Here is a 12,861-nt window from a genome sequence, read left to right on the forward strand (position 1 = left end):
AGGAGTTTCCTAAGAGCATAACAATATTGGAGAAAGTTTATTGCTAACTTTTCCTTGATTGCAGCTCCCTTACATGCTCTAACACGATTGAATAAGGTGTTTTAGTGGTGAGGCAAACAACGAAAAGCCTTCGACACCTTAAAAGAAAAAAATAGTACAGCACCAGTACAAGCACTGCCATATCTTCAATGACCATTTGAGATTGAAACATATGCCAGTGACTATGCCATGGGCACAGTGTTGATGCAACACGGTAAACCCATATGCTGTCATTCTAAGACATTTAATTCTGCATAGTTAATTATCCCACATATGATAAAGAATTGTATGCATTATTGTAGAGAGTGAAAAAGTGGAAACATTACCTAATGGACAAAGAAACAATCATACATACAGATCATCAACCACTTCAATATTTGCACTCAAAAACTAAATTGCAGCAATCAAGACATTATAGGTGAATGGGTTTCCTACAGTAATTTCATCTTGTCATCAAATATAAGAAAGGCATACACAATAAGGTTGCAGATATGCTATCAAGACCAATCATAAATGCATCTACTATACTTAAGCATAACTCAGTAATGCATGAAAGCTACGTTGAACAATATGCTCAAGATGTAGATTTTAAAGATGTATATGCAACTTTAAGTCATGGCAAACAAGTAGAAGAATTGGATTATTATGTTAAGAACCAACTCTTGTATCATTTGGGAAAGTTATGCATTCCACAAACTAAAAGAGTTAACATAATCCGAGAAGCACATACTTCTCTTATATCAGGTCATTTTGGTGTAAGTAAAACAGTTGCACAGTTGCAAAGGTTCTGTTATTGGCCAAGAATGCATGAAACAGTTTCTAGATATATTAAAGGGTGTACTATGTGTGCTAAAAGCAAGTCTAGTAATAGAAAATTAGGCTTGTACACCCCACTTCCAGTTCCTTCTCGTCCTTGGGAAAGTGTTTCCACAGACTTTGTTGGGGGATTGCCAAAATCTAGAAAAGGTCATGATTATTTATATGTTATTGTGGATACGTTCAGCAAAATGTGTATTTTGATACCTTCTAACATGCAGGCTATAGCTGAACAAACAACAAAGTTCTTTCAGCATTTATGGGTTCATTTTGGGTTACCCACTTCTATTGTATCTAATCGAGATTCCCGATTTGTTGGAAAGTTTAGGTCAAGTCTATGGGAGTTGATGGACACCAAATTGAAGAAGATCACAACATTTCATCCACAAACAGATGGTCAAACAGAGGTGGTCAACAAGACAGTGATCTAGTTGCTTAGAGGTTATTGTAGCGAGCATCCCAAGCTTTGGGATGGACATTTGTGTTATGTGCAACATGCTTACAGCTGTGCCAAGCACTCTTCTACTCAGAGATCTCCTTTTGAGACTTGTTTTGGTTTTACACCAAAGTCTCCCTTGGATTTTGTCTTTAGTAAAGACATAGCATTTGATGGACACAGTGATGTGGTTAATGAAACCAAGTTCATTGAACAAATCCAAGAAATTCACCAGGCAGTGCAAGAACAGCTAGAAAGAAGCCAGGCCAAGTACAAGGCAAGGCATGACAAGCATTGAATTGAGCATAGCTTCCAAGTTGGTGATCAAGTCTGGTTGTACATCAGGAAAGACAAAATGCATGGTGAAGGTAAGAAGCTAAAGCCAATAAGGTATGGGCCTTTCAAGATACTTGAGAAAATTGGTGAAAACTCTTTTCGCCTTGATTCGCCAGCCTATATGCATATCTATTTAGTCGTTAACGCAGAGAAATTGAGGCTGTATGAACCTTCATTGATTGAAGATCTCGAAGAGCAAAGTCAGTTGCCTTATATTGATGATCTGTTGCCTAAATATCTCAATGAGTTACAGGAAGACACAGTTCTGGACAAGAAGATGAGAACTACGTGCAGAGGGGATGTTGAGTACCTGAGAATTAGACTCAAAGGTTCAAAACCAAGCATTGCACGATGGATAGAGATTGGACAAGTGAGGAAGTTGTATCCTCACTCGATCTATGCTTAAAATCCAACTTTTGGTGGTCCAAAATCTTTTCAGTGGGAAGGTGTGATCCAAAATGGATCCTAAAAACCCTCTAAGCCTTCAATACTTAAAAAATATCGCAAAGGATAAACCTTCAAGAATGGCAGATTACACTATCGAGCAAGAAAAACACATAGAAATATTGAAAACAGAGCCTATCGGAGGCCAAAAAAACAATGCAGAGGAGTCGTTGGATCTGGCCGATCCACGGTCCAGATCTAATCGGCATATCACAATCGGCGGTAGCAGGCGGGGTTAATCGGGCACGACCTTATGGAAATCGTGATAATGATCAAGCGTGATTAGACGAGGACCGTCGATCAAGCGCACAAATCCGACGTTCCAGATCTACCCGCGCTATATCACATTATAGTTATGTAAAGGGTGATGCCATAGGAGGCCAGCAACCATGCGATACATCAATCGCCGATAAGGCCGATTGGAGCAATTAGCGATTGGAAGTCAAAAGCGATATGCAATAAGCGATAAAACCGGACCTGATGGGATTTATATATGCAAATACATAATATTTGATGTCCGATATGATGAGTTTTCCTGTGTATTTGGGGTTTTTTGCTATAAACCCAAATACGAAGGCAACCACGACTAAGCGATGTGCGATAATATACAAAGGCGGACCTGATGGAGTTTAGGGTGGAAATGATAATACTTCAGGTCTGATAAAAGGCATTTGGGCGGATTTTTACAATGTTTCTGTGTATTTCTCTGTGTAAACAGAGAATGACTATTTTGGGATTTTTAATGTGCTGATGGTCCCTTCCATTACAAAACAGGTGGCCACCATCCCTGAAGACATTTAACAATGATTGTTTAATGCTCAGAGGGGATTTGAGCAGATAGAGGCCAGGAGCCAGAGAGCCCAAAAGGGAAAACGAATAGACAAGCGTCGATTGGCTTAAAAGCCATTGAATGATAGAGACAGGGGCAGGCAGTGATGAGACAGAGAGAAAACAGAGATAGAGAGTGAAAGGGAGAGTCTTTGTACTCAGAAAGACTTGAGGGATTCAAGCACACTGTTGTTTGTTCCTGTTGTGTTTAGAATCAATTTGAGATCACATTTGTAAAAACTCCACTCTTGAAGACATAATAGAGAGGTCACCACTGAAATTTGGACCAGGAGACGTAGCCCAAGAGTTTTGGGTGAACTCCTTGATTATTTGCTATGTTATGTGTTTGTGTCTGTTATGTTTCTCTAATTGCTCATTGTCTATATTATTCGCAGTTTTTTCAATCCGTTTCACTAAGTAATATAGACTAATCCTGCACACAAGTATGCAATACCCTAATATTAATCTAAGATCTCATTTTTAGATCATTCCCTATGGAAAATGGTGGATTAGGATCACCACAATCTTTGAAATTCAATTCTAAGGCTCACGAGTTCCATTTAGAAAATGATGGTTTAAGATGACCATAAACTCTACAACACGACACTAAGTATCAACAATTGTTAATGCATTTCGTAATTTATCTAGAAGTTGATTTCCTTTGCTAATTAAAAATGCTTTAAAATGATATTTTAAATATGACCACAAACTAATGCCTAGTAGAAGTGGTAAGTCTTCTACTAAGCAGTGATTTAAAGAAGACCACAAACCAATCACACTCATGCAATATGCATTTGGCTCAATTTAAGTTTCACTTTTTCCTATTGATTGGTAAGATTTGAAAACTTGAAGCCTACCTATCAATCACTAATTATTATTATTCCCCTTTATTAAATACGAGGTGAGAAGATGAAAATATTTTCATTGCAAGATGTATCAATAGTCAAGAACAAATTCTTCAATATGATTGATATATCTTCTTGGTTGTTGATGACCATTGCCAAGGAATGATACAAGCATATTGAATCTTTACTCTTAAAAAATCAATAATGTAAACTTTGAAATGGGAACTATAAACTCAAAACAGGAACTCTGGCCAAAAAACACCAAAAAATGGAGGGTATCTAGAAGGTCTTCAGAGACTCCTTTGAGCAAAACAAAATTCAGAGATTCAAGGTAAAGTGTGCACCTGGCCCTTTTATAACTGAGTTGAAACCTCTCTTCATAGTCTTCTAAGGATTCATCACTACCCATGGTCATTCGGAAGATCTCTTCCTTGGTATCCTTTGACCTGCAGTAGTCCCGGTATTTGTTGTTAAAGGCTTGTTGCATCTAAGCCCAAGTTGCAATATATGTTCCAGGTAACCCCATGAACTAGCACAAGGATGCATCCTTGAGAGTAGAAGGAAACAGTTTCAACTTCTGCTCGTCTTCTGCATAGTCATAGGTTCGATAGAGAACAACAAATTCAAACAAGAAAGTATCAAGATCTTTGGTAGTTAATCCATGGAAGTGAGGTAAGGCTGAAAGGCTTATGTTTTTCATTTTTATGTCCCCATTTTTCTCTCGGATAGGAAAGGCACCATCTATTCTTTCCCCATTTCCTCTAACATTTCTGTTTTCAGCCATGGTCTCAGGGGGAATGGTTTCGTTCTCTTCTTCTGTTATAGGATCTTCATATATCTTTGGAGATTCACCTATAGGTTCTTCTGAATCACTACCACCAAAGAAGAGAGAAGGGTGACTCAGTGATGTGGTGGGGGTGTTGGGTAGGAATTTTCCTGAATTGTCTCTATTCCTACGAGGCATGAAAGAAAATCTCTCTTTTTTTAGGTGATTTTTTTGTTTCTTTTTCTGCTTATACCTGCAGATGATGAGGAAAGTGTGGAGAGGTCCAAAGAAGTCCCTAGTACCCTTCTAGAGACTTCCATTGCAATCAGACTTCAAAAAATCACTTGCATGAACTTCTACAGGAGGTTGCAGGGGATCTACAGGAGGTTCTATAGGAGGATCTACAAGAGGAGGCCGAAAGTGGTTTTTGGAGGTCTGAAGGTGCAAAAATGATGGGAAAAGGGAAGTGAAGGCTGGATGAAGGTGTTGAGGGGTCTAGGACTTTGTCAATGAAGATCAAGAACGAAGGAGATGGTTGGATTTGTTCAAAGGGGAAGAAAGAAACTTTGTACAAAAACGCAGAAATTAGGGCAGATTGGCAAAATGTGGCGAATGAGAGGGGAAATGTTATGAAACCAGCTCAAGAAAAGATAGAAAATATAGATCAACGCCTTAGAATTCAGCCTCTTCGAGGGGGCAACCTCCTTTACATTACATAAATGAACAATTCTTGGATGATACAAATGACAAAACCTCCTTTCTATATATAGGAGTCTAAAGAGTCACAATATAATCCAGCCGACCTAACAATAATAATATAAAGCCACAAAAATAACAATAGAGGGATTCTATGGGGCACAGAAATAACAATATGGGGGTAATAGGGGCACAACAATATAAATAAGGGGTATAACTACAATAGTAATGGGGTAATCACTAGTATTATAGGGACCCAACATGCCCCTCTCCTTCAAAAAAGTGTTGTCCTCAACGCTTGAGTAGTTCTGGATACTTCTGCATAAAATTCTCATCCTCCCATGTGGAATCTTCAGCGGATAAGTTCTTCCACTTGATAAGATACTCTGAAATTGATCGATTTCGTAGCTGTCGAGTTCTTGTTTCTGTGACTGCTTCCGGTTCCAATATAATTTTTCCTTCCTCGTCAAGTTCTGGCAATATTGTTTGAATTGGGAGCTTGTCACCTATAACCTTCTTTAAACATGAAACATGGAAAACTGGGTGCAATCGAGAAGCTGCAAGAAGCTCCAATTTGTATGCCATAGTACCAATCTTTTGCAACACCTTGTACGGACCATAATACTTTGGTGATAATTTATTATCCTTCTTAGCTTGCTTTAGGGACATTTGCTTATATGGTTGTAGCCGTAGGAATACCCAATCACCTACATCAAAACTTCTTTCACTGCGATGTTGATCTGCCTGTTGTTTCATTCTATTTTGTGCCAACACGAGGTTATCCTTTAAGAGTTGGAGGACTTGTTGTTGATGTTCGATGTGATGTTCCACTGCCTGAACCTTAGAATTTTCTCTTAAATATGATGTGATGGATGGTGGTTGATACCCATAAAGTGCCATAAATGGGGTCATTTTTGTTGTTGTATGGAAGGAAGTGTTATACCACCATTCAGCCAGAGGCAACCATTTGACCCATTGTGTTTGTTTATCAGATACAAAGCAACGAAGATATCCTTCCAAACATTTGTTTACTATCTCAGTTTGCCCATCAGATTGAGGATGATAAGATGAGCTATGAGCTAACTGAGTACCAAGACAAGAAAATAATTCTGTCCAAAAATTTCCAGTGAAAATGGGATCTCTGTCACTTACAATAATCTTTGGGTTTCCATGTAGCTTTTGAACCATTTCCATAAATGCAGTAGAAACTGTACTGGCTTTAAATGGATGTGATAATGCACAAAAGTGTGCATACTTGGTAAGTCTGTCAACTACCACCATGATGACACTCTTTCCCTCAGACTTGGGTAAACCTGTGATAAAATCCATTGAAACCTCCTCCCAACGTTGGCTTGGAATGGATAAAGGTTGTAATAGACCTGGTGTCTTAATTGTTTCAACTTTATTTTGCTGGCAAACCAAACATTCCGCCACAAACTTTTGAATATCTGATTTAAGGCCATCCCAAAAAAATTCCTTCTTAACCCTGTGGTAAGTTTTTAAAAATCCTGAGTGCCCTCCTAAGGGAGAAGTGTGCAATTCCATAAGAATCTTTTGTTTTAGCTGGGAATTCTTACAGAGGTATAAGCGATCTTTGTACCATAACGAATCATTTTGCCAGCTAAATGTATCAGAAGTACTGGAATCTTGTTGTAGCTTTCGAATAAGTGCCCACACTTCTTCGTCATTCTTCCATTCCTCCCTTGCTTCGTTTATCCAATCTGGTTGGATAATAGAAATGGCACACAACAATGCTTCCACATCCTCATCCTTTCTTGAGAGTGCATCTGCCACCACATTTTGCTTCCCTTTTTTGTAGATGATTTCAAAGTCATAACCCAACATCTTTGTGACCCACTTTTGTTGCTCTTCAGAGGATAATCTTTGTTCTAAAAAGTATTTAAGGCTATCATGATCCGTTTTTACCTTGAAGTGTCTTCCCATTAGGTAGGGTCGCCATTTCTTAAGTGCATGGAGTATTGCCAACATTTCCTTCTCATAAATAGCTTTGCTTAAAAACTTTCCCTTGATTGGACGACTTTCAAAAGCAATGGGTCTTTCATCTTGCATTAGAACAACACCAATTCCATTTCCTGAAGCATCACATTCCACAATAAAGGTTTTTGTGAAGTCCGGTGTAGCTAAGACCGGTGCTTGGCACATTGCCTCTTTAAGATGTTCAAAGGCCTTTGTTGCTTCCGAGTCCATGAAAATGAATCTTTCTTCAATAATGTTGTTAGAGGTGCTGCTATTCTCCCATAATTCTTAACAAACTTGCGATAATACCCTGTCAACCCAAGAAATCCTCGCAGATGCTTTATGGATGTGGGGATTTTCCATTCCTTAATGGCTTTAATTTTGCTAGGGTCTACCTTAACTCCTTCATGAGATACAATATGACCCAAATATTCCACCTCCTGGACTCCAAAGAAACATTTGGATCTTTTTGCATATAATTGTTTCTCCTCCAATAGTTGTAGCACCCTGTCAACATGTTCAACATGATCCTTCCAAGACTTGTTGTAGATTAGTATATCATCAAAAAATACTAACACAAATTTTCTAAGGAATGGTTTGAAAATTGAATTCATCAAACCTTGAAATGTTGAAGGTGCATTGGTAAGGCCAAAAGGCATGACCAAAAATTCATAATGACCCTCATGAGTTCTAAATGTCGTTTTCGGAATGTCTTCAATCTTCATTCTGATTTGATGATATCCCGAACGAAGATCCAACTTGGTGAAGTAAATTGATCCATGCAATTCATCCAGTAATTCATCAATAACAGGAATGGGGAACTTATCTTTAATAGTGAGCTTGTTGAGCTCCCTATAATCCGGACACATGCGCCATGATCCATCCTTCTTGTGCACCAATACTACTGGAGCTGAGAAAGAACTTTGACTTGGTTGAATTATACCAGCCTCTAGCATTTCTGCAACCATACGTTCAATTTCACTTTTTTGGACATAGGGATATCTGTACGGCCTGATGTTTGGAGGAACACTTCCTGGAATCAGATGAATAGCATGATCATGATCACGCATAGGTGGGAGACCTTTTGGAGTCTCAAATACCTTGGAATGATTGTCCAGGACTTTTTGGAGATCTGGAGAAATAGATGATTCCAATGTGGAAACATCTAGCGAACATAATTGTGCAATTACACCTCTTTGCTCCTTTTTTAGAAGCTTTGTCATGCCATTAGAGCTGATTATCTTTTCTGGTTTCCCTGCAATACCCCTTAATTCAACTTCCTTTCCTTCCGCAGAAAATTTGATGAAAAGTTCTTGAAAATTAAAAGCTATTGTACCCAAGGATTGTAGCCATTGGACTCCTAGTACAACATCAACACCTCCCATTGGAATGGAAAGCATTGGGCTAGTCAATACATATTCTCCCATGGATAGCTTGATATTATGGCACTTTCCAGAGCAATTTATTGTTCCTCCATTTGCAATCATCACTTGACACTCTGGTGCTGGATATAGGAAGCAATTCAATTCTTTTGCTACCCTACAATGAATAAAATTGTGGGTGCTTCCTGAATCAATCAACACTATTACCTTTTTCTTCTTGATTTGTCCTTCTATCTTGATGGTTTGAGGAGTGGTAATTCCCGCCAATGCATTACAAGATATGGTCGGATTTATTTGTTCTTCATCTAGGCTTTGTTCCTGGAGTATATCTTCTTCTTTTGACCTTTCTTGCTCCTTTTCTTCTTCCTCTTCACAATCTATGTAGAATAATTTCTTCTCAGCACACTTATGACCTTTAGTGTATTTGCTATCACAACTGTAACAAAGCCCTTTTGCTCTTTTTTCTTCCAATTGTTGTGGTGTCAACCTTATAGGTTGTGGAAGACTAGGGGCAACAACACTTCCGTCTTTATAGTTGTGAGTGGTATGCTTCCTGGTTGCCATAATTTTGCTTTCCATTTTTCTTGCTAACCTGAATGCCTTCTCTAATGAATCAGGTTCCCAAAGGCGAACATCATGTTGGATATTATCCTTTAAAGACCCTATGAACACATCAATCCTATGCTCCTCTGGAATATCTTTTACCCTTATGTTCAATTTTTGGAACTCCTCAATGTGCTCCATTACTGAACCCTTTTGTTTGAGACTTATCAATTGGCTAAAAAAAGTGTTGTTTTTTGTATCTTCATAATGTGCTATCAATTCTTCCGTAAAAATTGCCCAAGTGATAAATTGTTTTGCGATATCAAAGCCATTGATACCATACAAACTAATTTGGTTCTAAATATACAATTGTCATACGTACCTTTTGTGCGTTTTGCACATTATTGAGATCGAAGAATTGCTCCATCTGTAATATCCATGTGGCGGGATCCTTGCCATCAAACTTCCTCATATCGATTTTTGGAATATGGTGATTCTTCGATCCAACATTAGCGTCTATGGAATCATGATTAACATTTCTTTTGTTCTCATCATGAGTTTCCTTTACTACCTTTTCACCATTAGTGACCCTTTCTTGTAGCAACTACTTCAATTCTTCTATGTCTATCTTCAAATATATCTTCAAATCATCCATCTTAGCTTCCATTCCCTTTATCTTAGATTCCACGCCATTTACCTTATATTCCACGCCACTTATCTTAGCTTCTGTTAGCTTTTGTGAGCGTGACATTTGTTGCACTTGTTCTTGTAATTTTGATATATCATGTAGCATTTCTTCCTCTTCTTCATGAGTCATGCTAGAGCTTTCAGGTTCCTTACTAGGTGTTTGCATTTTCTTTCCTCGGGGCATCAGTTACCGATAATAATGCTTTACTATGCCCTTTGAATTCCGTTAAACCAAGCTTACACAAAAATTAAAAAAAAACTACACACCTTTTTTTCACTTTATAGAAGCCTGATATTGAATCTGATGTATCTCTGTAATTTTGGATCATCCAGTTCTAAAATTGCTACCTGTAGTAGCCTTCTGCATCCTCTTTCCAATGCCACAAGTCTGAGCCAAATTGGATTCTCCAAGGAAGAGTTATGTGAAATCTCCCACAGTGACTTGCTTTTAGACTGGTTCAGTAGAGAGAAATTGTACGACGTGCCACGAGTCACTTTTTCAACCTTTGAATCTGAAACACACACAAAAGAAACTACAGTCCATCCTCTTTCTGTACCTTCTTACGAAATTTCAATCCGATCCCTAGAGAGAAAGTTATGACGATTTTCCCCAGGTCACCTGTTTTGAATGTAATTCAGGAGTCTGCAAAAAGACCAACTTCCTCAGATCATATCTCCGCAAATATCGTGCAAAAAGCTCTGAAATTCGGACCCAAGGTTCAACGTGATTTCTTCTCAAATGGGTTTTTTTTGCGACTTCTGAAACATCACAGAAAAAAAATTATAGCGAAAATACCACGATGACCTGTTTGGAGCAGCGAAACCCTAGAATCCAAAGCTCTGATACCAAATGTTATGAAACCAGCTCAAGAAAAGATAGAAAAGATAGATCAACGCCTTAGAATTCAGCCTCTTCGAGGGGGAAACCTCCTTTACATTACATAAATGAACAATTCTTGGATGATACAAATGACAAAACCTCCTTTCTATATATAGGAGTCTAAGGAGTCACAATATAATCTAGCCGACCTAACAATAATAATATAAAGCCACAAAAATAACAATAGAGGGATTCAATGGGGCATAGAAATAACAATATGGGGGTAATAGGGGCAGAACAATATAAATAAGGGGTATAACTACAATAGTAATGGGGTAATCACTAGTATTATAGGGACCCAACAGGAAATCTTGGAGAAGTGCGTTGGTGTTGGTTGTGCTATGGAGGACTGATAAGCTGGAATGTTCTACAAGTGAGATGCACACTTACTTCTCAAAACTGACCCAAGAAAGAACTAGAAAGAAAAAAAAAATTGTCTACTTTGACCTAAAATCTGACCTAAAAACAGAGAACTGTTGAACAGAACTTTATGAACAGAAATTTATGCAAGAAAGCCATGGTACATGAACAAGAAAGGATCTGAGCATGTGAATCAAACTAGTATCAACTTCTCCAACTCGAAATATCACACTAGCAATTGCATTGGAAGAGCAAAGACTGTATTTTTGGTGGCAACAGTAGTGCCTTAACCTCAAATCATGGTCCCAAGGAGGGAGAAAGGAGATCAAGTCCTGCTGGTAGCCTTTTTGGATCTTTCTATGTTACTACAACAAACTACTTAAGCAACTTGAAGCAAGAACAACTATTTTAACCATCAAAAGCAACCTATTTTACCAAAGCAAGATTTAACCTAAACAACGGAAATTATCGTATGAATGCAAGCAAAATCATATAAATACACAAAGGAGGTGTTGGGAAACTTGGGTTGGGCCCTAGCCCAAGAGCTTCAGCCCTCTAGAAAATATCAGCGCTGGTTCAAAACTGGATTCATCCTCATTGATAAAAAAAATAGCAGTTACATCACAAAAACTGTCTTCAAAAAGAGCTCAAAAATGAGTTGAGTACAAGGCTGCACAAAAGCGTGAAAATAGACTATGAAATGGCTAACCTACTGAGGCTTGAAGCCTTCTTATTTATACAAGTGGGGACTCCCAACAATCCTCCTAAACTTAAGGAACTCGACTACCTAAAACTGAAGATAACAACAGCCCTACTTGACTTGCTCGACTGCCCCTTGGAATCATCGATGTGGGCCTTTGCACTCCGAGCTGCTAATGGAGAACTCGAGGAAGGGGTCATTAATGAAGGAGACACCCCTCCTATAAGTCCTCGGCCCTGTTTCCTCGAGTTTGGCTGCCATTCTGCTCATAAATGTCTAGTCCTTGTCCAAAATTGTCCAAAAATTTGCAATAAACACTCATTAGACTATGTGGCAAAGTGACTATCCCCATTCACTCTATTGACATAAATATATTCAAAAACATGCAAAAAAACATTGAGAATGGTGGATTAAGTGAAAATAATAAGCAGAATGAACCCATATAGTGACCCCTTTCTGGGGCTCATCAGAAACTAACTGCCAAAACTACGCAAGGCATAGCCCGGGTTGTCAGGAGGCTGAATGGCTATTGGAACTATGCAATGCATAGTCCATCCTGGTCTACTGAGGACTGAAACTACGCAATGCGAAATTTTAGTCAGTAGTGACATGAAACCAGCAAACTGCATTGCAGAGTTTCTGCGACCAACAAGACACTACCTCCAAGAATTGTGCAATGCAAGCCTAGAGGTCAGTTCCTGGTTAGATTTGAATAATTTCTGGAGGGAAGGTAGAGTCTTCGCTTCCGAAAATGTGTAGTGCTAGCCGGGAAAGGCATGGCCCGAGCCAAGGTAGCCCAGTCTGGGCGACGGGTGACTGAAAACATGAGAAGTTTGAATGCATGGTGAGATGAGTGCAAACGAGAGTGAATGATCATTCATGCAAACAACAAGTGCAGGATTCGGAAAACAGGAAAGCATGAATGTGTGTGAAACGAGTCACCACAACAGTGGCCCTCCATGCAAAACAATGTCATGCATGCGATAGCAGTGAGGTGCAAACGAAAACTGAAATGTTGCTAATACAAGCTAGTATGCATGCAAACAATAGCAAGCACTCACTAAAATCAAGCATACAACATTCATGAAAAGCGAAACACAAAAACTATTAGAAACACACCACAAAT

The sequence above is a fragment of the Pinus tabuliformis genome, chromosome 7 (assembly GCF_031772625.1).
Source record: "Pinus tabuliformis cultivar Carrire ecotype Pingquan chromosome 7, CPIR1, whole genome shotgun sequence".
Taxonomy (NCBI): Eukaryota; Viridiplantae; Streptophyta; class Pinopsida; order Pinales; family Pinaceae; genus Pinus; species Pinus tabuliformis.